The following is a 27285-nucleotide window of genomic DNA, read 5'->3' as shown; positions in this document are numbered from 1 at the left end:
ATTTCTAGTAGAGGCCAAGCTGCACAGGACATTCCTTTCTCAGAGGGAAGAGAAGCTGATACCATGAGGATTCTGTTGGGAGCCACATGTGGTCTTGGACTTTAAAGCATCAAATTTAAAATCAAAATGAAAGAAGAACACACTAAATATAAAAGAATAATTGAGATGGATCCATGGACATTAAAAGGCACACTTCCTCATTAGGTGATCACTGAAGGTACAGAACTAAATTTAGTTGATGTTTTTAACCAACACAAATATGAAAACATGAACGAAATGTTAATTTGAGATTTCATTCCACTGAGTCAACAAGAAATTGCTAAGTTCACTCCAAACATCTGACACAGGTATGCTAGGAAGGTGTCTATCTCTTAGGAGTTTCCATGGAGAGAGTGAGCCATGAGGAAGAGGACATAGAAGAGTGGCAGTCTTTAGCATCTTGTCACTAGATCAGTGGGCCATCTCAAGCTGCTGATAGGAAATACATATACAAGAAACAAACTAAATGGTACACATCATCTGGTCTACTTGTGAGCAAATCAATCTGCCTTGCCTCTCGACGTTTTTCAGTCATTAGTAGCAAATAGTCACATGATTTATGAGGTTCAGGAAATAAATGGACAATGTTAAATGGATTTGGAATATATTGCATAAAGTTATTAGTAGAAAATGGATTGGACATTCTATCTGTAAACTGTTGCTGAGGTTGGATACAGCATTTGCTCCCCACACTAGCATATTTGTGCTCTTCATATTACATAAATACTACTACAAAGGACCTGGCCTTGAATGCTAAAATAAGACTGATAATAGCTATGTCTGAAAACAAAGTGAAGGAGAGAGTAGCTTTACCAGCCCTCCATGAATGACAATATCATTAAAGAAATTGTCTTTTTATTTCCTTATTGCAGATAGAGAATACTTCTTGGCAGTAACGGGCCTACGGCTTTTGAACCAGCTTCTTAGTCAGCAGACATTCTCCAACTTCTCCCATTTAGACTTCCTTACATGAAACTCAAATTTTCTGCTGCTGTGAAATTGCTTTTAGTTTAAAAGCAATCTCTGGAGATTTCTTTTTGGAATGTGGTCAAAACCTCATCCACTAAAAAATAGCTTCTCAATTACTTCCCACCTCTTCCCAGAACTAGAAAGATGAGTTAAGGAAATAGGGAGTGGAGGCAAGAATAAGAGAGGAGGGGGCGCTGAGGTGTTTACTGGGAAGATGGCTTCACTTTAAAACAAAGAGGGTGCGCATGCGTGAGTGTGGTGAGTTTGGAAAAGTAGCTATAAGACAGTCTTCAAAAGAGAATAAGCAGAGGGCATCACGTCTCAGCCATGGCATCTCCCAACTCACCCTTTTGGTTCATTTGTCATAAGACCCATGCTTTTTTTGTTTCAAAAACTCTTTTCCTTGATCTGATTTCCTGGGTCCATTTTCTCTCTATTCAGTTTTGTATCTGCATTCCTACTTATGTACCTCTTTAGACTCATTATTTTGAGTCAACATACATCTGGTCTACCCCGGCTATCACGGGAATGGCCAAAAAAAGTCATTGTGATACCATTTTGAGCTCATTTTACTGGAAAATTGATAGCTGAAGTTTGTGGAATCACAGGTCTTTAAAACAGAGAGCAAAAGGGAGAGAGGAGGGTGTTTTTTGTCTCCACAGGTTTCAGTCACTTCATCTATAAATCATTGTTGAACCTGTCAACCTCACATCCTCCTTGGAAGCATGGCATAATGCTTAGGCAGCAACCTGCATAGTGACAGATGCAGAAGACAAAACATAGAAATGGTCAATAAGGAGTGTTAGTTTTCCAGCATAATTCAGTTAGTTTTATCTTGAGAGACAAGCAGAGGATACTGCTCATTGTTTCATGCCAACTATGATAAGAAAGAAAGAAAGAAAGAAGGAAGGAAGGAAGGAAGGAAGGAAGGAAGGAAGGAAAGAAGGAAAGAAAGAAAGAAAGAAAGAAAGAAAGAAAGAAAGAAGGAAAGAAGCCTTCTTTTCCTATCCGTCCCCATCCATTGCATAGCAGTCCTTACCCTGATGTCTCTGACTACAGTTAGGTCGGAGGAAAGGTCCAGAGCCCACTCAGAAAGGGAGTAAAGGCGGGGACTTCTTCCAGAGGTATTCTAACAGTGGCCTCATCAGGAAGATGGGGGAACAAGTGCGTTCTGGTTTCTCTTACAACACGAGTCTCCCTGTGGTGACTTCCAGAAATAATTGAGGGGTGTGTGTGTGTGTGTGTGTGTGTGTGTGTGCGCGCGCTCCCGTGCGCACATGCACATGCATGGAAATAAGAGAGTTTGACCCCAGGATGTTGAATCACTAGTGATCCAAGTGGCCCAGGAGCCATGCAGCGAAGCTTTGCAGCAGAGCTTAGGCACTGTGGCTCCAAAGAATGCACGCTTCCCGTTCATTCGGACTTTCTCTAACGACAGAAAAGCAGCATGGTCATAGCTTTATTTCGGTGCTGGCATTTTTACCCAGCTCTGTGTGCCTTGCCTGAGAATTAGCCATGATCATTAGCTAATTCCCACTGGGAACCAGTGCATGGGGGCTTGCATTTACCTTGCCTCTTTGGGTGGGTATAATTAGAGTCATCTCGCCCTAAAGTGAACAAGACCAGCTGTAACTCTTTCTCCATAAACAACTTCCCTGGGGATTGTTGTCTTCTAACAAGACGCCAGTGAGCGGGGCAAGAACAGATGAATGATTGATAGCAAACACTGGGGCTGTCATGGCACTGGCACCATGAATCCATGGCCAGGTTTACACATACATTTGTATAGAGGTGTTATGAGTCATGGCTTGCTCACTTGCTGTGCGACTGTTGATGACATATTTATATTTACATATAAAGATGTAAAGTATGAGGAGAATGACCAAGTAAAACGTATTCAGATAGCAAGCCCAGGACAGTCAATATCATCCTCCTGAAATGACATACTATGAAATGTTCATTTATTTTAATCTTAGAGAACTGCTATCAATGTGTATGAATTGGGGCCTTGGTATTGCTCTTTGCTATTAAAGTCAGCAACAACTGTGGAGCTCTATCAGTGACGAGAGTGAGTTAGACACACAGTCGCAAGTGTTCCAGTCATCAACAGCTCGTGATGTTGTACATCGCATGGAGACGTCTCCAACTTCACATCTGTTCCTAGATGAGGTGTGGCTAGTGTTCATTCAGATGAGCATATTTCCCACATAAAATAAATAAGCAGTGCCATTAACATTTACCTAATTTTCTTACTATTGTCTACTTTGGTCTGGGGCAGTGAAAATCAGTCTCTGACCCCTGGTATTCACACGCTATATTTGGACAGGATTTCAGGGCACATATAGACAGTATGGTTTGGGGACAGGCTGAGGTCATCATTTCTCAGTGTTTCCTTGTTGAGCCTCAGTGTCAAGGAGGAGATCTGGGTGTCCTTCAGAGGAACTAAGCTTGGGGTTGAGTTCCCTGGTGGCAAAATGATGAGTTTCTCTTTAGGTAAGAAATTGAGCCTAAAAAATCTAATAAAAGTTATTACTTCTTCCCAAGAAACTAAAGCCAGAGTAAAAGAAAAGTTCTGTTTCCTGGGTTAACAGCTGATCAATTGGTTTTTGAGGTAATTAAGGGAAAGAAAGGATTTTACTGAAAAATTGATAACCTTTTAAATTAGAAACCACAGAAGTTTCTACTTCCTATTTGACAACTTTATCCACATATATAGTGAGTTTTGATCATTACCCCCCCTCACATTCTCCTCCCACCGAAGCCTTTCTTTCTACTACGTACTCCTCATACATCAATAGCTGTTTCTGTAACCCAGAAATTTTAACCTTGGTTGCTTATGTAAGCTCAAGGGGGAGGGTATCCATCAGAGCATGGGCAACTTCTCAGTGCCGACAGAACTAATGAGAATGACACCTTTTCCCAAGCAACCATTACCTGAACAGAGAGCCATAGGAAGGAGTGAGGCTTCGTGTGTCAGTTGCACATGGATGACAGAAGGCTGACACTCCCAGTCTTGTGTGCGTCATGGGCAGTAATCAGAGTGAGTTGAGTTTGTTCATGAGTGCAGTCGACATGTCATGTTAGAATTGACAACGGATTCTAAAATGTTACTATAAATTGTCAACTCATTCTCCATATTAATAGTTTATTTATCCTCTTTTTATAGCACTAGATTATTGAGCTTCAGATGATTTCAAAGTCAACTTTGCAGACACATTTTTTCCAGCTAATCTCTATTCATGTATATTTTAGAACCGAATTCAAAATATAGCTATCAGAAAATCATTCCAGTAAAAAAAAAAATTTCCCAGCTTGCCAAGTATCCTTAGCTTTCCTAAGCTTACCAGTGTCCTAGCAACAGAATTTCCGATGACAGGGAGCCGAGGTGGCCTGAAGAATTGTTCTTAGGCATTGGGTGGTATTTCTGTTTCTTATTAGGAAACTAGAGAGCCTGATATTTTCCCCAGCAATCCTTTGCTTCTGATTGGCAAAGTTGCCATAGTAGCACTGGGCTGAATTAATTCTCAGAAGCCTTGTTATACAGCAGGCCCTGCTTATTTATTCGCCATGCCCGTCATCCCCACTGAAATCTAAGCTCCAGGGAGCACAGATGACTTTCCCGGTTTTGATAACTGCTCCATCCTCAGCACATGAACTCAGCACAGCATATACGAAGAACTCAAGTGTTTGTTAACATGATGAATGACGTACTCTGAAGGCTGAACAGGCACAAAGATCCCTTCTGTATTTCCTGGAAGAAGCATGGGCTGGATTTAGAGAAACAACACAGTGAACATCCTACAACACTAGTTACTGGGGGGAAATGGTTGTTTGTTTTGTCTTTATTATCCAGGTATAGAAAGAGACCATGGAAATATTACACAAAGCTTAAGCTACTTGCAGAGGAAACAAAGAAAAGGCAAAAGTAGATCGTTAGAGAGAGGAGATGTGATAGGCGATCAAGGTGTCAACTTGATCACCTGGAATCAACTAAAACCCAAACAGCTGGGCACTCCTCTGGGGATATTTTCTCAACTGAATCATTTGAGGTGGGAAGATTCACCCTAAGTCTGGATCCTCTGAGGTGGGAAGATCCACCTTAAGTCTGGGTCACACTGTCTGGTGGCAGCCCACAGAAAAGGACATGCTTTTTGCTTGCTTGCCCTCACCCTCACCAGCAAGTTCATCTATCCTTCTGCTAAGGCATTCCTTCACCAGTATCAGAGCCTGGTTCTTCAGGATTCCAAGGTAGACTGAAGACCAACAGAGACATCCAACCCATGGTGGTTCAAAAGAAAATGGCCACCAAAGGGCCTATATTATTAGGTGTGGCCTTGTTAGGGTAGGTTTGGTCTTGTTAGAGGAAGTGTGTCACTGTGGAGGCAAGCTTTGAGGTCTCATATATGCTCAAGTCACACCCAATATCTCAGACCACTTCCTGCTGCCTGTGAGTCAAGATGTAAGAACTCTCAGCTCCTTCTCCTGCACCACATTTGCCTGGATGCTGCCATGCTTCTCCCCATGATGATAATGGACTAAATCTCTGAACTGTAAGCCAGCCCCAATTAAATGCTTTCCTTTCTAAGAGTTGCCGTGGTCATGTTGTCTCTTTAGAGCAATAGAAACTCTAAGACACAAGTTCATGGACTGAACTACTATTGGATTCTTAGACTTCCTGTCAGGAAGTCTGACCACAGCCTGTAAGCCACTCTTATAACCTCCATTTTAAAACATATATATTCCCTCTAGAGAACCCTGACTTCTGTTGAGGAAGTCAAGTATAAATGCTGAAGATGTTTGGAGAATTAGTCAAGGACAAGTTTGAGATGACCTTTCTTGTCACCCTGTAAAAGAAAGAAGTTATGAGATTTGTCAAAGCATGTTAGAGAGCCAGAAACTGAAGTTTAGACAGTGTGTGGGTTAGAATCGTGGGAGTGTTATTTCCTACAGTGGGGGACATGCAGGTGAGCTGAGGCAAGCTAGAACTTGAGAGGTGCTCTGCAGTAACCCTGAGGGATGCTGAGGACAGATGCAGTTGGAGGCTCTGAGGGATGCTGAGGACAGATGCGGCTGGAGGCTGCCTCTCGGCTTTCCTCTGACATCCACCCTTTCCTCATGTCACATTCACATTTTCTCTTTATAGTTACTGTGTTTTTGTGATATTTTGACTGCATTATGATGCTCCTAAGACTGCCAATCAAATTTACTTGGAATCAGAGGTGAGCTAGCTACTAGCTCACCGAAATTAACCACAGAGGTTTTGGTGGACTGAAGACAGATAGAGAGACAGGAAGTAGTAGGACAGGGCTTAGAGAGAGTCTTGGCTGTGTTTTGGATGGAGGAATCAGAGAGAGAGAGAGAGAGAGAGAGAGAGAGAGAGAGAGAGAGAGAGAGAGAGAGAGAGAGAGAGAAGAGAAAGAGGAGAGAACAGAAGAGAGAGGGAGTAGAGAGAGGAAGTCACTGGTCACTTCTTTGTTGTTTCTCTGATCATTCAGGTTCTTACCCAGATATCTGACTCCCAAGTTTTTACTGTTAAAGAGTAATTAGATAAATGCAACATTACTGTTTTATTTCCATAATGGAAAATGTTCTATAATCTCATGTGCTGTTTAAACTGTTTAATTTGGGGGTGGGGGTCAATTTCTTGACTTCTGGTTGAAGGAGGATTTTGTCAACTCAGAGTAGAGACAGCAGACCTCATTCACCTAAAACAAATCTAGATCCATGTCTATACCCTTCCCTAAAATGTTTTAAGGAATGTGACCTTCTCTTTTCTGGTTAAGACTAACTCATTTTCTTTTATGTGCATGGGTCAATGGGTAGACGTGTATCACATGTGTGCCTACCACCTATGGAGGTGAGAAGGAGACATAAGATCCCCTGGAACTGGAGTTACAGATAGTTGCAAGGTGCACTGTGGGTGCTGGAACTAAACCCTGGTCCTCTGCAAGTGCTGACACTGCTCTTAACTACTGACTCACCACTCTAGACTGGAATGTGACTTTTATGTATTTTTATCTATTTCCAAATATCCAAGAACGAGGAAGACGGTTAATCACAAGAGTGTGTTTGTAGTGTGTTTGTTTTCCTTCATCATTTTTTTAAGTTACTCTCAGAAGTCCACAATCTGCCAGCTAATTCCAAAGACAGCATACATCAATGTGTTGTGTTAGTTTACTACCTCTGAGAAAAGAATCTGAGTCCAGAGTAGGTCTGAAAAGTTAACTACAGTCTATTACTTTTAAGAGAACTTGCCTTTAGGCCCCAGTGAGAGAGCAGTAGGTTTTTCCAAACAAGCGTCGGTACATTAGACCCCGAAAGCATCATTCCTTTAAGCTCCAAAATGGAAACAAACAGATGCCCTGCCCTGGCAGACTGATGTGAGGAAGGACAAAATGAAAGCCGGCCTTAAAAGTGTTTACACTAATGGAAATGCATCATGTGGCCTCTAGGAATAATGGGAAATCAATAACCCTGACTGGGGCAACATAGTTCACCAGCCTGGAGAGAGTGCTTAACATCGTATAGACTCCTGGCCAAGAGGGCTGGCTGTGAGGACTTGCTGGCGATGAAAGGCAGTGGAGACTCTAAGGAAACACAGCAACGATCATTTCAGCCTTAGCTTCTAGGATCTGTCAATCCTGATCTACTTAGCACTCTTTTTTTTTTTTTAAGATTTACTTATTTTTTATTTTCTCCACTACCATTTTCTCTCTATGTATGTCTGTGTATCATGTGCCCAGTGCCCATTAAGGTCAGAAGAGGGCTTTGAAAAATCAAATTAACGATGGTTGTGAGCTATCCTGTGTGTGTTGGGGATTGAATCCCGGAAGAGCAGTTAGTGCTGTCACCTGCTGAGTCATCTCTCCAGCCCCTGCTCAGCATGTCTTAAGATGAACTAATGCTAACTATATGATATGTCCGCATGTATTCTCCTCCAAAGCAATTCCCCTGCCTCAGAAAGAGTGAAATCTAGTGGAAGACACTCATTAGAGCATCTGTATGATTTTCCAGACACTGGCTGCAGGACACAGCAAAATCCCCTGGTCGTTCTATGCTCTACTGTGTTCAGCACAAATGCACCGCTGCAGTCTGGCTAGCTGCTCACATGCTGCCCACAGTGGTCACATTCAACTGTCTGAATGACTGATTTCTTCTGTGAACTCTGTGGGAGAATTAATTGCTTACTGTCACAGAGTATATATTATTTTCCTCGGTAAATTTTAAATTTAATATTGTGGTCACTTTTCTCCATGAAAAAAAATTACTGATCAATGGGAAATAAGAAAGAACATAAAAACATTCCCCTCATAGCAGAAACAGTGTAAAGTAGAGCCAAATATTAAATGTCCACAGACAGAGGTGAGTGACCTTCAAACTTATGACTTTCTTGGACTGCCCATATTCTAGTGGCGGTATAAAGATGTCTGTCAACAAGTGGGAACGTGTTAGGTAGTGATGAGCATTCTGAATTAAGACGGGAAAAGGGATCAAAAACACTGTGATGGCCGCAAGTGCTACTCTAGTCGAAAGTAATCTTCTGTGAAAGGGATCTTCATGCGGAGGAAGCCCTGTGTAACCCGGAAAGAGGATCATATCATCTAGGTGTGTTGGCACAAGCCTTTAATCCCAACACTCAGTAGGCAGAGGCAGAGGGATCTCTGTGAGTTCAAGGCCAGCCTGATATACATAGTGGGTTCCAGGACAGTCAGAGTTATGTAGTGAGACCCTATCTCAAAAAATGTTTAAAAAGGATCACATTGGCCAGGAGGAGAAGCAAACACCAGGGCACCTGGGAGGAGTGCGAGATGGTAGTGGTTTAGAGACTGGCAGGCGAGAGTGGTGGTAGGAGCCTGGCTGGTGTAAGAGCGAGAATGCCCAATGAGGAGAGATGCAGGACTGGGGTGTGGAATGATGGTTTGAGCGAAGCAGGCAGCTGCGCAGAGCACGATGCCTATGGAGGGGTTACCAGCCAGACACCTGGAGAATCGCTCCAGCATCTGCCCAGATTTAGGGAACTGGCTCCCCCTGAGAAGACAGGGAAGTGGGTTAGCTACTTCATACCTGCTAATGCAGAACAGCTTGACAGTCACCTGCTGTCATCTGAAAGGCTCCCTCAGCACCCATGATGACATTTAAATGTCACCGTTGCTGTATAAAGACACGAGGCTTTTTAGGGTGGTTAATGAGTCATGCCATTGCAGGAACCTGGTGGTCCTTCTGTTATGTTAGAAGGTAACACAGAGGCCCTCGCCAGATGCTGTTGTCATGTTCTTGAACCTCTCAGCCTCCAGAATGGTGAATCAAATAAACTCCTGCTGTTTATAAATCCATTGGGCATGTGATCCCGGGCTGTAGAAGAAAGGAGCTGGGCAAGCCATGGAGAGCAGGCAAGTAAGCAGCATCCTTCTGTGGTTCCTGCTTCACTTCCTGCCTCAGCCTCCCTCATTGTTGAACTATAACTTGTAAGCTGAAAAAAATCCTCTCCTCTCCAAGTTTGATCACAGCAACAGAGAAGCAAACCAGCATGGAGTCCATGCACATCATTGGTGGGAACTTGTATGGAGAGATGTCTTGCAAAGCTAAAAGCAGATCCATAAACACCACTCAGGGGTGTATCACAAAAGGATACAAGTGTATCCAAGCACTGAAGAAACACCACTCAGGGGTGTATCACGAAAGGATACAAGTATATCCAAGCACTGAAACATGACAGAGTACCCCCTCCATTCATGTGTACAATTTTATTTTGTCTTATCAATTAAAACAAGTGTAATTGAAAATAAAAATAATGACTATCAGAGAAGTGAAAGTAAAAGGCAGAGGTCATAAATAAACATCAAGTGTCTACTTATAGTAAAGACCAGTCACGGGGGCATTGCTTGGAGAGGTACTCGGATGAAGTTAGGTTTGAATTTTTTATTGCATAAAGTAAAATAGATTTTAGTATGTTAGGAGATTCTGCACCTGAGGTTCCTTTTACATTTTCAGTAACTTTTGTAATGACAATTGTTAAAAGGAGGTTAGCACAATATGATTATTCTGGTTTTCTTAGAGTTGTTACCCATTTCAGTGAGCAGTGTCCACATTTACTGGTCGGTATTGCTGGCATTTCAATAGTTAAATATTCTGACCATCCTTCCTTCTGAAAGCAAAACATTTTCTGAAACAACACAGAACTAGGCTGTGTCTGCTGTGTCCTGAATGCAGTGAGCTCTTAAAAATAATCAGCAGCCTGGCCCCTTGGTGTTCTGCTGCCAATGTCATTTCCTTCTGTTTTCAGCTCTCTTGGTAACTTCTCCATTTCTAGAACAACACCGAAGCCTCTGCATATGTGTTTGCCCCCACAGAACACCCCGCGACAGCATGTAATAGAATCTAAAACCTTCAGAGCAATGGACTTGAACTATCAGGCTGGCCACGTCTGTCTTCTGTGAGTTTTAGGTCAGTAGTGTTCATCCTCTGAGCTCTAGAGAAAAATTATCCACCCTCAAGTCAGAGAACAAAAACAAGGCACACAAAATATATTAGGGCAGGCTATGTAACGGAAAGAATAAAATACGTTTTGTTGTTTCAGAATTATACCCTCAGTGAATTGAAAGATTTTATGAAACCATTGTTAGTCCAGAGGTCAATGCCAAAGACAAGTCTAACAATACACAGTTTTCCTGGCTGGATACTCACTGGAGAGAGATTCCACCATCCTCAGAGTCCACCCAGAAAACAAATCTGCAAGCTGGGCCAAGGGATCTTACGTGCATGCTAGCAATTGTATTTTCTTCCTCCAGCACCATCCATTCAGAGAAGCCTGGCATTGCAGCCGTGGGTTTTATTGGATTTCATGTCGCGCCCAAGAGCACAAGAGTGGAATCTGTGCTTCTCCAAGTTGTCCCCAGTGTTGTAGTCAAGCTCCCCACTCAGAAGCCTTACACTATTACAGAACCAATTTAACAGTTAGTAAATGCTTACTAGACATAAGGTACATATTCTTCACGGGAAACAAATAGAAACAAACCAAACTCCTTTTATAGTTACAGACAGCAACAGCCACAGAGATGACAGGACCCTTCACACAGAGTCTAGTAGGTTGTTGGTCAGGAGGAGGGGACCAGATGGCACCCAGTCAGTAGCCCCTAAGTAGTGTTCTACACTCTTTCATTTTACCGAGGAATCTTCACAAAATTCTGATTTAAGAAATTGACTATTAAGAATAATAATAGTCAGACTAAGCAGACTTGCTATGAGGCATATGGACTAATATAACAATAACAATGCACTGTAAATAGATACCGTAAATAGATACCTTCAAGAGTTAGCATTTTGTTGTTGTTCGTTTGTTTTTTGAGACAGGGTTTCTCTGAGTAATCCTGGCTGTCCTGTCCTGGAACTTGCTCTGTTGACGAGGCTGGCCTCGAACTCACAGAGAGCCACCTGCCTCTACCTCCCAAGTGCTGTGATTAAAGGTGTGTGCCACCACTGCCAGGCCAGTTAGAATTTTTCTTATTTTGTATGGAAGCAAAGAATCCCAAGAGCAGTTGAGTTGCTCGTCTGAGGTTGCAAGTGTCACTAAAAGGATACCTCCCAGGTGGTCTAAAAGCTATGAAGCTTTTTCTCCTCACCTTATCGGATTTTCCTGACGTTTCCATCTAAACGCTGACTTGTCCACCTAGGAGCCAAATTCCATGACAACATATTCCTGACGGACGTTAACCCATGTATGTAGACTGCAGCTCATGTGGAGTTATATTCACTCGACATTGCTGTGCTCCCTTAAGCACATGAGGAGGAGACCCCGTGGAACACACATTGCAAAGGGAGGGTATGGCAGGAGGTCTGGTCCTTGACAGGCCTGCCTGAAGTCCTTCAAGTCCTGGCTAGAGCCTTTTTAACATTCAGGCTTAGGTGTGCACTGTACTCCATGTATGACCATCCTACAATTTTTACAACCAAAGCACAGATTTGAGTCAAAAGTTGGAATGTGTCTAGAATGAGCACACATTCCGTAGCATGTTTCAGTTCAGTTTTGTAACCTGAGTCAGTCTTCATCACAGTGTGGCTCTCTGGTAGCCAGTTCTGATACTACTTAATAAGGATTCAGGATGGACTGGGGAGTAATTTAGAGACCACCTGGTGAAAAAAAAAAATCAAATCTTGCAATTTGGTAAAAAGGCACAGCCTTTATGTTTCCTTGAAACTTATTTAGTGGCAAGTTGATTTGTGTTCCTACAGTTGTGCCTGCACATACCATTAAGTGGTAAATCATTTGTTAATACGTCTCTGAGACTTCAAGCAGAGCAAAATAGTCAAGAAGATCAATAAGCACAATTATGTATGTCTTTGTGGATATGGAGTCGTGTGTGTGTGTGAATGTTATATAATATTCTAACAGTTTAATCTTGTCCTTCTTGTTCTGGATTTCGAAGGTGATTTTTCTCTTTGAAGTTGCTTTATGCATTGTTTATTTTCTCCTCCCCATGACCTCCTGGCAGAAATGGTTCATTTGAACTCATAGTTTAAGAGGATACAATTCATCATTTCCTGGGAGACGTGGCAGCTGGATGCCTTGGTCTTGGGTGACATGTCTTCCTTGTGTCACTAAATCAGGATTCAAAAATATAGAGCCACAAAAAGAGCTGGGGACAATGCATAAGGCTTACCCACTGCTAACTGACTTCCAGTTGCTAGACACTATTCCTGCTACCAAAGTCTTTATCAGGAGAAGCAGGACCAACGGAATATATATATATGTACATATAAAAAGAGGGGCTTACTGGGTAGGCTTAATACAACAGGGTCTGGGTAACTTCCAATGACCTCTGCATTCTAGGGGACAGAAAGGGGGTGCCTTTACAATTTCATTGAAACTGAAATCCTGGATGCTTCCAGATACTGATTCTGTATTCAGAGTCAAAGGAAGCAATGGTCAGATGCCACCTGTGGCAATAGTGGTAGACTCAGTTGTTCAGAAAAAGGGGCTGACAGGCTCCTGCACTGGCTTCCTCTGATTTCTCTGTTTTTTGCTTCCTCTTCTGAGAGATCTTCTTCAACCTCTTGTTCCTCTTCCACCTTTTTTTTTAATTTTTAAGAAAATTATGGAAATGATTTTGGGGGGGAGTAGGGCTGTGCTCTGGGCCTCTTTGAAGGAAAGAGGCAACCTCCCATAATATACATTCCTAAAAGGCAACTGAACCTTAACCTGGCAACTCAAGTTCTTCAGTAGAACAGTGATGCTGAATACTGCTCTCCACATAGCCAAAAGTGTACAGTCGGACTACTTAGGATGGCGCCATGACAAAGGTGTTCAGAAATCTACTTTTCATATCCAAATTTTCTCAGTCCTTCTCTGTCCCTGGGTCCTGGAAGTACCTAAATTCACCATTTTACAATGTAAATAGTAGGAAGAGCAGTTTCATAAACTGCTTACTCAGTCTCATCTGTTCTGTGACATCCGCTTTCACAATATTAACCCCATGATCTTTTCTCCAGTCAGCAAAACTCTCAACATCCCAATTAAAGATTTTGATGAACAATAAATATACCATCAGCTGTCTTTCTCGTAATCCTGTACAGCTCATATCCCTAATAGAAACACTACTCACCATCTGTGGATCTAGAGAGCATCCCAAAGCAGTAGCGATATGGTTGTCTAGTGAACCATGGGATGCCTAGAGATTCCATGTTGACCATTCATGCATCTCTAAGTGCCCACAATAGTGCCCACATATACCTACAAACAGGTTCCAAAGGCTGATGAGTCACATGGTTGGGTTTAACGGTGTCCCCACTTATGGTGCCAGTTTTCTGTGTTAGCTCTTTTCTCTTAACTCTAACAGAATACCTGACAGAAACAAACTAAAGGGGAAGGAGCTGGTATGGCTCACAGTTTATGGGGATACAGTTTGTCATAGCAGGGGTGGAATGGTGGTTGTGACTGGCTTGGTCCAAGGTGGCAGAAACTTGTAGCATGCCTTCCTCACATCTTTGCAGATCCGGAAGAGAAGTGTTCAAGCAAAGTTATAACCTATAAGACCCACCTCCAAAGACCTACTTCCTCTAGCTAAAACCACCTAAATTTTATGCAGTCTGCCCCAAACAGCACAGCCCATTAAAGATGACAAGTTAAAATGCAGGAGTCTAATGAGGAGATTATAAATCTGAAGCATGAAGTTTTGTTATAAAGGGACTTGTAGTTCAAAGACTGGCTCTTCTTGGTTATAGTTATTGTCTGGAGATACCACACCCATATAAAATTACCAATTATTTTATTCTATTACTAATTTTTATGTGCCCTCTCTCACATTTGATTTGTGACTAAATATAACAAAATGTATGTAAAATGTCACTTTTGAAGTAAAGGTTCATGTCTATGAGTAACATAACAGATTTATATTGAAGTGTATCATATTTATGGACATTGCAACCAATATCCTGAGGCATATATGGAACCAAAGTGTCAGTGGGCTTTGTGTGGGGGGGTGGTAAGGATGTTCAGAAAGTAATTCAATGCTACCTTTGGCTACTATCACATAACATTTACTCACAAAAATGATATACCTGCAGTTCTGAAAAAATCTATGTGGAAACAATGATAAAAAGTGAACACAAAACACAAAATTCTGTTTCCAAGTACTGGAGTGTACTTGTGAGCCATAGGTAAGTGTGCAGTGTTCACATCTGCTGATTGCCATCGGCTTTACTTTATAGCTATCTGCCACGTTGCTTACATAAATCAATCACTATGTTATTTTCCTACACGAACTCAGGTGCAGTTGATTGGCTGCCCTCTTGCTAGAAGACAAACTGTCAAAATGACATTATTACAAAACCATTTAAATGACAGATTATCCAGAAATTACTTCTCTGAGAACGGTTTCAGATAGTTTTGCAAAAAGGTGATTTGTTGACCTTAGTTCTCAACTCAAGGAGACCTTGAGTGTTAATATTGCATTTACTTTAAATGATAAATCCACTCTAATTACAGACACAAGTCTGATCCCTCAGCTAATCAAGCATCATCTGTCTTTCAATTAGCCTTAGCTAAAATTGGGGGTTCTTCAAATTTCCTCTTTGGATAACTGTGATGGTTTGAATAAGAATGACCTCCATAGGTTCGTACAATTTAACGCTTCGTCACCTGGGTGCAGAACTCTTTGATGGGATTGGAAAGGAAGTGTGTCACTAGGGGTAGCTATGAGGTCTCAAAGGCCCATGCTAGACCCAATCTCTTCTCTCTCTCTCTCTCTTTCTCTCTCTCTCTCTCTCTCTCTCCCTCTCTCTTTCCCCCCCCTCTCTCTCTCTCGGTCTCTCTCCCCCTCTCTCTTTCTCCCTCTCTCTCTCTCCTCTCTCTCTCTTTTTTTCTCTCTCTCCTCTCTCTCTCTCTCTCTCTCCCTCTCTCTTTCTCCCCCCTCTCTCTTTCTCTCTCTCTATGCCTAAGGATCAGGATGTAGCTCTCAACTACTGCTCCAGCACCCACCTGCATCTCACCATCCTCCCCACTATGATAATGGACCAAATCTCTGAAACTGTAAGCAAGTTCCCAAATAAATGCTTCCTTTTATAAGAGTTTCCTTGGCCATGCTGTCCCTTCAGAACAATAGTGACTAAGCCAGGACTAATGCATGGGAAGAATGATCAGTTTTAATTTATGTACCTGCAAGATATGTTAATTAACCAAGGGTCAGGGAAAGACATCTTCAGCTGTATTCCCAATCCCCCAAATCACACACAGTGTAAAAAAATGCTGTCATAATTAATAATATTTTTCTTTTTCCAATAAGGTCTGACTTAGTATACTCTCATTAACAATTAGATAATGTGATTAATAGGTTACTAATGCTATGCTCCAAAATAAAGAGAAGCCCTCTAAGGTGACTGAAATGAAAGGCATGCATTTCCATTTTCTAATATTAGTAAGTGCTCTCCTCAACACACTTCCAGCTGGGAGTGTAATTGATCCACTACCACAAAGCTGCTGTCACCCAGTGAGCTCCTGCAGGACAGTTCTTTATGTACATTTCTTTGTGCTAATTAAGCAATTCAACGGGGCAATTTTATTTTTCCCATTCTGTAATTGTGGACAGCGAGGTGCAGGGGAGGCTCCTGATTGATCAACTGTGCTATCAGTACACAGCAGATGGGCCAATCTAGGCCGGTCCCACTTACAGACATCTTTTACACAAACTGGGGAAAGTGAATTACTTAGCTTGCCTTGACTCTATATGACTTTAATTTATGTTTTGACTTAGTCTTTGGGTTTAATCTTTTGGCTGTCTTTCCAAGAGATGCAAGAGAAACTACTGAACCGTATGGGGATGTTTGCCCACAAATGGGGACAGAAAAAGCTTTGAGGCTGGTCTTTTTAAGTATTCATTTATTTTTATACCCACACTTATCTTTGATTCCTATGTCTTGTTTAAGCCACCATGATTTCTAAAATAATGCTTTGCTCTCTGAGAAAAGGAACTCTTTTCTTTGCATCTTTTGAAAAATAAAAGATTTGTCTTTTATTTGTGCTATCATCTTCTCATTGCTAGATAACTGTCTGCTCAATAATTGAGTCTGTCTGTCTTCTAAGCACTGACAGTGCACTCATGAGCTATGGGCATGTGGTCAGGCTCCGCCTTTGTGGGATTTACAGTTTGAAAGGAGTGTATAAACACACAAGCAGAATAATTCCAGAGGGTGATTTTTATCATAGTGAGAGTGAGCCAGCATCATGAAATGGGAATGGGGAGACGTTAACGTCTAGAGACAGAAAAAAAAAATCTCTCCGAGAACAACGTCTGTGCAGAGAAAGTTATTTGGTATGGAGGTGTATGTTCTGGATGCAATGGGGACCCAAATCTAGTGACAGAATGGGCTCAATCTATTGGTGGCAACAGATTAAAGAATTATATATGAGTCAGACAAATGAAATGAATGACTAATTGGTGTTCTAAAGAAAGCAGAGAGTGATAAAATCATGGTGGACACGCCTGCAGGGACCTAGGTAGTGATCTCAACTGATAGCCATGGAAGACACATCATATCAATGGTCTCTCTCTCTCTCTCTCTCTCTCTCTCTCTCTCTCTCTCTCTCTCTCTCACACACACACACACACACACACACACACAAAAAAAAAAACCCAGAAAATAAAAAATTAAGCAACATGTTTTGTTGTCTTACTTGACAGAAACCAAGTACCCTCTTAGGTCCTGGGAATGTGAAAGTGTTGTGATCATGTTATGCATATTCTTAGTTACAGGATATTATATAAAGCAGTGTTTTTTAAGGCATACCTTTCCCTAAGAGACACCATTTTCCAAGTAGCTTCAACATCACTTTGAAGATAGAAGATGATTAGCTTCCTGTGTGGATACAGGAATACTATCACTATCACAGACTGTTCAAGGACTTATTTGTGGTGATAGAAAGGGAACTACCCTACAATCTGTAGGGTAACGTACAGTAACATACGGGTGCATAAACATTTTATCAGGGAAACTAGACCACAGAACTTATTAGACATCCAGACTGAGGAATGGGTGTAAGTCTCTCACCCAGATGCCACAGTGATGGACACCAGGCATTGCAATAGCAATCCCCCCCCCCAATATATCACCTTATACCTGGTGTGTGCGTACAGTACTGACAGGCAGAGAATTTCTGAATGTTTCTTCAGCATGGTTTGGTCTCCTGCTGTTGCTATGGCCTACTTGAATAACGAATACACTTTTCCCCCCACAAGATTACCAAGGTAAGTGGGATGATAGGTCAAACTATGGTTGACACGACTCAACCCAATGGAAAGACAAAAGCCTGTTTGCTTCTGTCTCTGGCAGAGTATGCTCATGACAGGTAGCAAACCAATGGATGATTGCCCTCACTTCCTGAAATACGTAGTTCATTGATTAAGCCATGATGGCAATGGGCTTTGGCACCTCTTGGTCGACTTGTATAGACACGCCCACTATTTCACAGGCCTTGTTATATAGATCTTCTTGATTATTTTTCTTGGTGACAAGACCAAAGAATTGTAAAAAGGTCACAACCGACTGCTATACGAGGTAACATTTCACAGTTTTGTAGACTGTGGCTATCTTTTGATATCCATGGTTTGATGACTTCATGGAAACTAAAATCCATCAAAACCCTGGAACTAAATGGTATGGGTCTTTCCATATCCCATGCACATCCTCTGGTGTACTTGAACTAGCCCCAGATTAGCTATACTATCCAGCACAGTGTCAATGTTACACAGCAGTGGTCATATTGTATTGTTCAGGAAATATGGCAAGAAAGAAGGCCTGGACAGTCAGTGCAAGTAGAATCTTCCTTATTCATAGCATGTTGAGACCATGTAGTTATAACTCAAAGATTCATGGGACGGATCATTCATACTCCCTAAAACTATGACCATGGCTCTGTATTTGTCTCAGTCCTTCTAACAAAGCCAAGTATACAGGAGAGAATTAAAAGGAGACACACATATTTGATTTTATTTGATTATTCTTCAAAATTACTGTTGTTATGTGCTAGATACTATCCTATAGCATAAAGTCAGAGAGAGGCAAATCAGATTTCACACCTTTACCATAGGCCATCCTTGAGTAACACAGCAGGCAGGTTAACTGGTGCTCACGAGATAACAAGAAAGCGTTATAACGGAGACTTGAAACACATCCCCTCTGAGCCAGTAGAAAAGACATCTGATTCCAAGCTGTGAGAGACTGCATGTGACAGTCCTCCTCTGTCTTCTACTTCCATGGCGACCATGGGCTGGCAACAGTGTGTGGACTGCTGCTATGCTCACCTTCCCTTGTCACCGTTATAATCTGTCACTGATTCTGAGCACAGACCAAAAGGACTTTGCCCTGAGGGTATCTTTGGAACCTTAGCTTTATCTTTTTAAATAAAGTATACCTATTAAGAAATTTTTTTCCCTTAGAACATTTGACTTACAATGTTTGTCCTTCAATGATAGACATTGCCTATCTGATGATGGGGTAAAATAGAAAACCTAGACTATACAACTTCCATGATGCTGAACCTCTGTCACCTGAGGGTAGCAATGAATGTGAGAATGGTCAGTGAAATTCTGTGAGCAAGAGGAAAGGGTTTGCTGTCCCGCATTAGCATAACCCCTCTTTAACACTGCATCTAGCCAGATATACAAATGATGGAGGAACAGCACCGGTATTACCAAAAAATGTGATTAAAACTTCAAGATCTCCAAGGCTAGGAACAACTCTGTATTCCTTGTTCACATCTAATCTAGCATTGACTTCATATTCTGGTTATCACTCAGGTTGGTTGTCATTTAGGATCATTGGCTTGGCAATTTCCTTGGTCAGTATTACCTCAAACATCGATATTTTTTCTAATGTTTATCTTAACCAAAGCAAATATTTTTTATTGTTGACTCCTGAAATAATTACTTTAGTAAATGACTATGACATAAATCAGATAACCATGTAACAAACTATCACTGACAATTACCTGCATACCATTTTCCAATGATTTTATAGTCTTTATCTTCCTGTAATAGAACTTCAGACACACACACACACACACACACACACACACGAAGAGAGAGAGACAGAGAGAGAGAGAAACTTTACCAATAATTTTAATAAACATTTGACCATATAGTTAGATTTGGAGAAAAATCACCTGTCATAGCCAAGTAAATCTATTTTTATCATATACAAATTTAATTTCTATGAGATATACCTGTCTTTGTTATCTAGTTCTATGCTACCATAAGTAATTAAGAGGATATGGTAGAAAATAAATCCAAACCTATTTTTATATATATAGACAAAAAAATTACATTTTAGTTTTAAAATGGTGCTTTGCCAACTTTTCATAGAATTATCTTCAATTATTTTTTTCTACAGGAGTATGTTTATGCAGCTGTACTTTAGTGTAACTATACAGTCATATTCATATGTTTCTACTTTTAGAAATCTTCTTGATGAGAAAAATAATTTTAAATGATCATGCTTTTCAAATTTATAAAATGTTTATGTAGCGTTTTAATTTCTGTGTACCTACATTTTAATTAATACATACAATCCAGACACGTCCCATTTTTAGAACGATTTCTTATTTTCTCTTTAAATCTTTTATTCTAACCGAGTCAATATATTTTTTTAATTCTTTATATCCTCCTATACAGCTTACTTTTATTCAATTTTGCTTTTATTTAGTTTTGGTTGAAGCAATTTCTCTCCAGCTCTGGGTTCAAAGGCGATGTAATATCACCTGTCTTCTTCCTGCGTCCCCAGAGTGCCCTGAAATTTAATGAGATAACATCCACACAGCACTCCGTGCTCCTCAGAGATAGGTGCTATATAAAAAGCAAGGCATTATAATTATTTATATTATTATAAGACCTACAGAGATATCAGAGTACAATATAGCACAAAGAGATGGTGTTGAATCAACTCTGTGTGTAGCCTGGGAAATACCAAACTGCCGGGGGTGGAGGCACTTGCTCTTACTCTTTCTATGAACTCATTGCCTTATTGGTTTCAAAATACAAATTCCAAGTTTCTCTCATTAGTCAAAACAAAGTATTTATATTTTTATGAACAGCATTTTAACGTCATACCCTCTATCACCCCTGCCATCCCCCGGCTTAGTTCCTACTAGGTATGTTCCCCATCAACACCAGATTTGAAAGGCTGATATCACTGGCCACCAATAACCAGGTAACCTAAAGAGCTCTATACCAGTGTGTAATAACACCATTCTTGGTTGAGCTAGAGAAAATCGAGTACAGTTTAACCACAAGTGGTCAGCCATTGTCTGAGTATTTTAAATAAAGAGACACTTGCTACCTCCTAAAATGTTTGTATACTGAGAATGTTCTACAGTGAACCAGACCCTGTTTTCCTGTTGTCCTGCTTTACGGATCAGATGAGCATCTTCCTTTACCTACTTTGCCACTCTGTGCTTCCTTCCCTTATTTTACTAATTACTCTTTAGCCATGGCACAGACATTATGCAAGCCTTTAGGAACACAAAATGCTATGACATTTTTCTCTCCTAAGCATCTCAGAGGATAACAGGGACATCAACATGTATGAAGACAAATGACTATGGACAAAGGAGCATGTTGAAGGCAAGAAGGAAAGGTCCACAGGCAGAAAAGAAGCAGACTATTTGAGATCACTGAGGGAGGCTTCCCAGAAGAGGTGATTTTGCTAGTGTAATGGGGGAGTGTAGAAAGACATGAGAATGGGGCATATCTGTGCAAATGTTAAAGAGGTTCGCTGAGTGAGAGAAGTGTGGTTGAGGCAGTTAGCATGGGGATTCATTTTAGTGATTACAAGGTTGGAAACTATGCACGTATCCCACGGAGCCAACAGTGGCTCTGCGGCTGCTCTGTGGTCTCACGCCCCCATCTCATGAAGACGACCATAGCTGTGCAGGTAGAGTTGACAAGAGCAAAGACAGTCAAAGGTAAGTCACAACGCCACATACGCCACAGAAATCTACCATAGAAGACAATGTCCATGAATTAGCATGGGAAATGGCAGAAAGCCAGCTATATCCACAACCATGCTAAGGCTTTCCAGCCTGTGCCAGATCTGCAGGCTTTCCATCCATTTAGGTCAGCCAAAGATGCTTCCTGACCCTCCAGTTCCCTAGCTTGGGTACATCCTGACTCAGCTTCCTGACCCTCCAGTTCCCTAGCTTGGGTACATCCTGACTCAGCTTCCTGACCCTCCAGTTCCCTAGCTTGGGTACATCCTGACTCAGCTTCCTGACCCTCCAGTTCCCTAGCTTGGGCACATCCTGACTCAGCTTCCTGACCCTCCAGTTCCCTAGCTTAGGCACCAGTCTGGCGTAGCTTCCTGTCCTGTCAGTTCTCTAGCTTGGGCACCAGCCTGACTCAGCTTCCTGCTGCATCCACCACTCCTGATTGGTCCACCGCCTGATTCTGTATCGAAGCTGCAGAGTACTGTGCTTCTGTTAATTGGGGGAAGGATTCCTTTAGGCTTTATCATCAATATCATCTCCTTAAGAATCAAGCATGCACTTCTGAGGGTGACAGGAGGAACCTTGTAGCATATGAATTTGCTCCTTATACATGCCAACACTGAAGGTATTTTAAATGTCTCTAGATGAATGATTTCCCCGAAGATTTATCAGTTTAGAACACAGATGGATTCCCAGCAGGCCAATCCTCTAGCCCTGTGTAGGAAGATCTGTCCACACCGTCTCCAGGGAAATGCATAGCTAGGGATGCTATGGAATGCCACATATGTCCAGAGCCCCAGCAGGACGTTGTGTACCTGCCAAACCACCAACAGAAAACAAGTATCGACTCAAAATGAACTGAACGCGCACCCAGGGTTTCTATTTTAAGAAATGCAGAGAGATAAAGTAACAAAGTCACTCTCCATATGACTTAAATCAAACAGAAGTTTGAGACGTCTAAAGCAATAATCACCAGAAGATGGATGGCTTTCTAAATAAAACATACAGCCGAATCCAAATGGGATGCGGAAAACGTGTTCCTCAAATTCCTGCACATCATTTAATTTTCATACCATGCATGAAAGTTTAGTTACCACAGCCTTTGGCAATAATAATAAAAACACAGCACCACGTATCTATTTGCTTTGGGTCTGCTGACTTTATTGGTTTTAATATTAATAAAAGTTATATATTATGTGTATGCTTATTAGATTAATTCTGACTGAATGCCTTTCCCAGCGACTATGATTCTGCATAGAATTTTTAAGAGAAATGAGAAGACATAAAACTCCCTACTATAACTAATTATTTCTACAGCTTGCGACTACTGAAATTGTTTCCCAAATCAAAGGCACTTTCTTTCTGCAGAGTGTTTCTTTTACAACTTCTAGTTATGCAGATATGTCTGACTTAATGAAGAAACAACAGTGAAAATGGCAAAAAGTGAATGTAAGTGAAAAGAAGATAGATGTGTTCACCGGCCTCCTATCTGACCCCGGAGCAGAGAAGACTGTGCTGAGGGCAGTTGCCGGGAAATGCAATTTCGGCTCTTTTATGCCACGGCCATATATCTCCCGGTGCCAAGCTGTGGGAAGAGTGGGTACTTCTGCCCAAGAACAGATTCGCTTCCTAGAGATCACTCAGCATGAGTTATCAAAACCACTTCTAGCTGCAGTCTAATTGTTAGAACTCACTTGCCTTTTGACAAATACAGTAGTGTTGGTTCCCACTTTTAAATTATTTTTATTAAAAATCCTCAAGTAAAACGAAATTAAAATTTCCCTGATCACCTCAAATTAGACTTCTGTGTCAGGATCAGAATTTATTTGTAGGCTTGAACGACTAACAAAGGACATGAAGCAAGTCATGCTGAAGACAGGCTGAGCCCAGAGATGAGCTAGCTGTAGTTTACACAATGGAGTACTACTCAGTGGCAAAAAACAATTGACATCTTGAAATCTACAGGCAAATAGATGGAACTAGAAAGAAAAAAAAATCCTAAGTGAGGTAACCCAGACCTGGAAAGATGAGCATGGTATGTACTCACTCGTAAGTGGATAATAGCAAGAATGCCAGTAGCCATGTTCAAAGCAGCAATGGGACAAGCACAGTCAGAAATGAACAACTGTGCCTGCCTTTGTCAACACACACAAAGCCAGCCTGAGCTCTACATTATGAACCTTATGTAATACTTAGTCATCTAGACGCAGCTTCTATACCTGCTAAAAATAATTACCTCATTCACATTTTACTAAATGGGTTGGTGGCTTTCTTGAGTATGTGGGTATAATGAAGAAGTTGACTGACTATTTGTTTAGGAAAAACAGTTGGGATAACAGATGCCCAGGAGAATTAGTAAAATCTGGGTGATTAGCAATAAGACACATAAAAATTAGGCATACATTTAGAAGTATCTGATGCACACACTTCATAATCTAAAACAAAATACATCAATTATATCAAACTTCAATGACTCAAAAAGGCAAAAATGCAATTTTATTTATTCAAGCACTGGCTCTGGATAAAATTTTACTCTCCATTGATAGTAAAATAGTTTTGGTGCACAGTGGGATTGAGAAAACTTTCAACCAAAGAAGTTGAGTGATCTCAGTGCCATAGGATGTTATGTCTGGAGTTACAGGTAAAGTCATAAATGAAGCACGCTTCCAACAAGGACAACATCTTTAAGGACAGGGAAAGCCCCAAAGGTCTCATAGAAAAGGCAAACCCTGGTGGGGAGTAAGCTGTGAGGCTCAATTCTTGGTCTCCAAGCTTCTACACATGGTGGGGTTTCACCACCGTACTCCCGCTTACCACCAGTCAGCGTGGCCACCAATGTCTTCTTTCTGTAGCCCACAAATAGAAAATCAAAGCAAAACATATCCTCCCATACTTTGAAAAGTAACTTGTTCCATCATTAACTCTTAAAAAAAAGCAAAGAAAAATTCAAGGAATATAAATACATAAAATACCCCCAAATGTACTTAAATGCATGTCTCTAAAACCACAGTGATTCAAACTATTGCTCACTGCTACTGAGAACGTACTAAAACTTGGCACTTGCTATTCCTTTCCAGCACTGCTGTGAGGTGGTGGCTTTCTTGGAGTTGAAACATTCTGTTTTCATCCTGTATCTTAGAGTTGTAGCTTTTCCTCCAGAATGAGGGAAAGAGCCCTCATGAGCTCATATGATCTGAGTCTGGGAAGTAAACAAAAGTCATCACATCTGGCAGAACAGAAACTTGGAAATTTACTGAGGACTTTTCCTCAGTAGCATAAAAAAGAGTAAACAAGCCGCTCATGAGTCATCCATCACCTAGGCTAGAGTGGGCTTTTCGGAGATGCAGGTGGTTTTGAGTTATCCCTACTCTTTGCAAGGAAACTCTCATTCATACTCCTGTTAGAAAACTCAAGAAAATGTCACTGAATCGCACAGTTGGATTTCAGTGCAATCATTACTCTGGCCTGTTGTGGGTTCCCTTTCTGGGGTGAAAATGTGGTTTGTGGTGTGTGTGTGTGTGTGTGTGTGTGTGTGTGTGTGTGTGTATGTGTGTGTGTTGTCTCCCCAGGGAATAGTCTATTATGGGACATTGGTTTCTATTTTTATAGACGCTTTGATTGTTCTACAAGGGGACTTGTATTCAATTCTTTATATCCCTAAATTATGATGTGCAGCTCCACTTATATTTTACTTTTGGACAGCTCAATTGAAAACAATTGTAAAAACTAAGTAAAGAAAACTTCTGATGATAGAGGACAGTTAGTTGTTTCTGGCTACTTCTCTAAGATCTTTCTTTTTGTCCGTGGCGGGGGGGAGGGGACAGAAGAGCTCACTCGCTGCTCAGTTATGAGAACCTGAGTGTGGATTCCAGCATCCTCATAAGCCAGGCGTCACACAAACAGTACAATCTTCCAGCCTTGGCGACAGCACTTGCATACACAGGTGTGCATATACTCACACAGACACAGACACATGCACACATAAACAGACATGTACACAAAGAAGCAAGGTAAATAAATACTTTTGTAACTCTTTGATCCTTCGCCTTTGATCCTCTGATTGCTAACTGTTACAAGGAAATCACCACTTTTATAAAGCCCAATACTATTTCCCGAGAGGGAGAAACAGATTGGCTGAGATGGTTACCACGCTAACTCCTTTGGGAGGAATAATGTCAGCAGAAGCAGATTAATTGGCCACCGTAGTGATCATCTTGCCGCAGATCTCCTTTGTGAGGAAGGATTTGGTTTGATAATATGAGATTATTTCCCACATACAAAGCACGCACATACTTTGAAACTGCGGGCTAATTCTGGAAGATGAGACTCACTCATATAGAGAACTCTGTAATATTTCAACTTTAAGGACCCTTGAAGGCTAGAGTATTTGCGGGAACGTGCCTCAGACATTCACCATCCTATCACAGGCTGTGAATTTTCTGGAGCAGGAGGAACAGACTGGCTGAGATTGTTACCACGTTAACTCCTTTGGGAGGAACAATGTTGGCAGAAGCAGATTAATTGGTCTTCGTGGTGATCATCTCACCACAGATCTTTTTTTGCAAGGAAGGATTTGGTATGATAATATGAGAATATTTCCCACATACAAATCACACACATGCTTTGAAACTGTGGGCTAACTGAGGGGTTTAAAACGCATAGCTTCTGTATTTTAAGTCTTTTCAGATTTATTTTTAATCTGTGGGGAAATTACAAACTACAAGACTATTTGGTAGGGAATCAAAGGCTACAGAATAGATAGGACAGGCTGTATTGGAAGATTAGACCCCAGAAATAGGTCCCTTTTAACTAACTTGTCCTCTCCCCACCCCCTCATGTGTGTATTTGTATATATATATATATATATATATATATATATATATATATATATATATATATATAATGGCAGGTAAAAAAATATGATGAAGATTACCAATAAATTTAAACAAATGACAAAAATTGTACCTATTAGAAAAAAAAAAGCAAGCCAAACTAATTCATTGGTCCAGAAAATTATCTCTTTTATCACAGCATCCCTTAGAGGGGCATTGTTCTCAATGATACCCTTACTGCCATTTGCAAAGGAGCAGCCATTATGCCACTTCATTGAGCTGATGATTTTACTTAGATTTTGGCCTATGGCATCCTTTCCCCCGTCCTAGAAAATCCATCAGTTAAAATCCACATCGATTGTCAACTACAGAGTAGGCACTCAGCTCTGAAATCACTCCGCCGATTCGAATTGTGTTCTGAAGGGAATTGGTCAGGCTGCGTTTGACACAACAAGGAACAGCCTGGCAGCATATGGCGAATTGACACAATGTGGGAATCAAGGGGCAAAGCACGTGTTGCCGCCTGAGACCAGTGCTACTGCCACACGCGAGAGTCTGGGGGACAAACAGACTCCCTGAGCAGATGCGCTGCGGGTAAAAGGAAGGCGGCGGGGCCGCGAGGATGGGCGCGCCTCCTGATTGTACCTGTGTGCAGCACGGTGTCTGAATCTTCTGGAGGAAAAGACTCCAGCGACTGCAGTATGTATTTTGAAGCTGGATGAGCGAGGACCACCGTCAGCTGTTCTGTAATGGCGAACGTGACTGAGGCATCATGACGGAGGATGGGAAGTGGTGGGGGTAAATAAATTTAGATCCATTTCTGTGGAATATTTAAGTGGTGGACATTGCAAAGTTGGCATGTCATTTGAAACTACATATACTCCCAGGCATTTTGCTCAAAATCATCATTCCAAGAAAACAAGAAGAGAGCAGAGAAATCAAATAATAAGGGCATTTTCCAGCAAAAACATTAGT

The 27285-nt window shown here is 41.3% G+C and overlaps 1 protein-coding gene across 1 annotated transcript in view; it reads right to left on the bottom strand.

Moving 5' to 3' along the window:
* Window positions 1-27285, bottom strand: part of Tmem117 (transmembrane protein 117) — a 420695-nt gene that overhangs the window by 16013 nt on the left and 377397 nt on the right. The gene's annotated exons all lie outside the window — the stretch shown is intronic.

The sequence above is a fragment of the Myodes glareolus genome, chromosome 19 (genome assembly GCF_982192425.1).
Source record: "Myodes glareolus chromosome 19, mMyoGla1.1, whole genome shotgun sequence".
Classification (NCBI taxonomy): domain Eukaryota; kingdom Metazoa; phylum Chordata; class Mammalia; order Rodentia; family Cricetidae; genus Myodes; species Myodes glareolus.
This window is presented reverse-complemented; position numbering and strand designations above follow the sequence as displayed.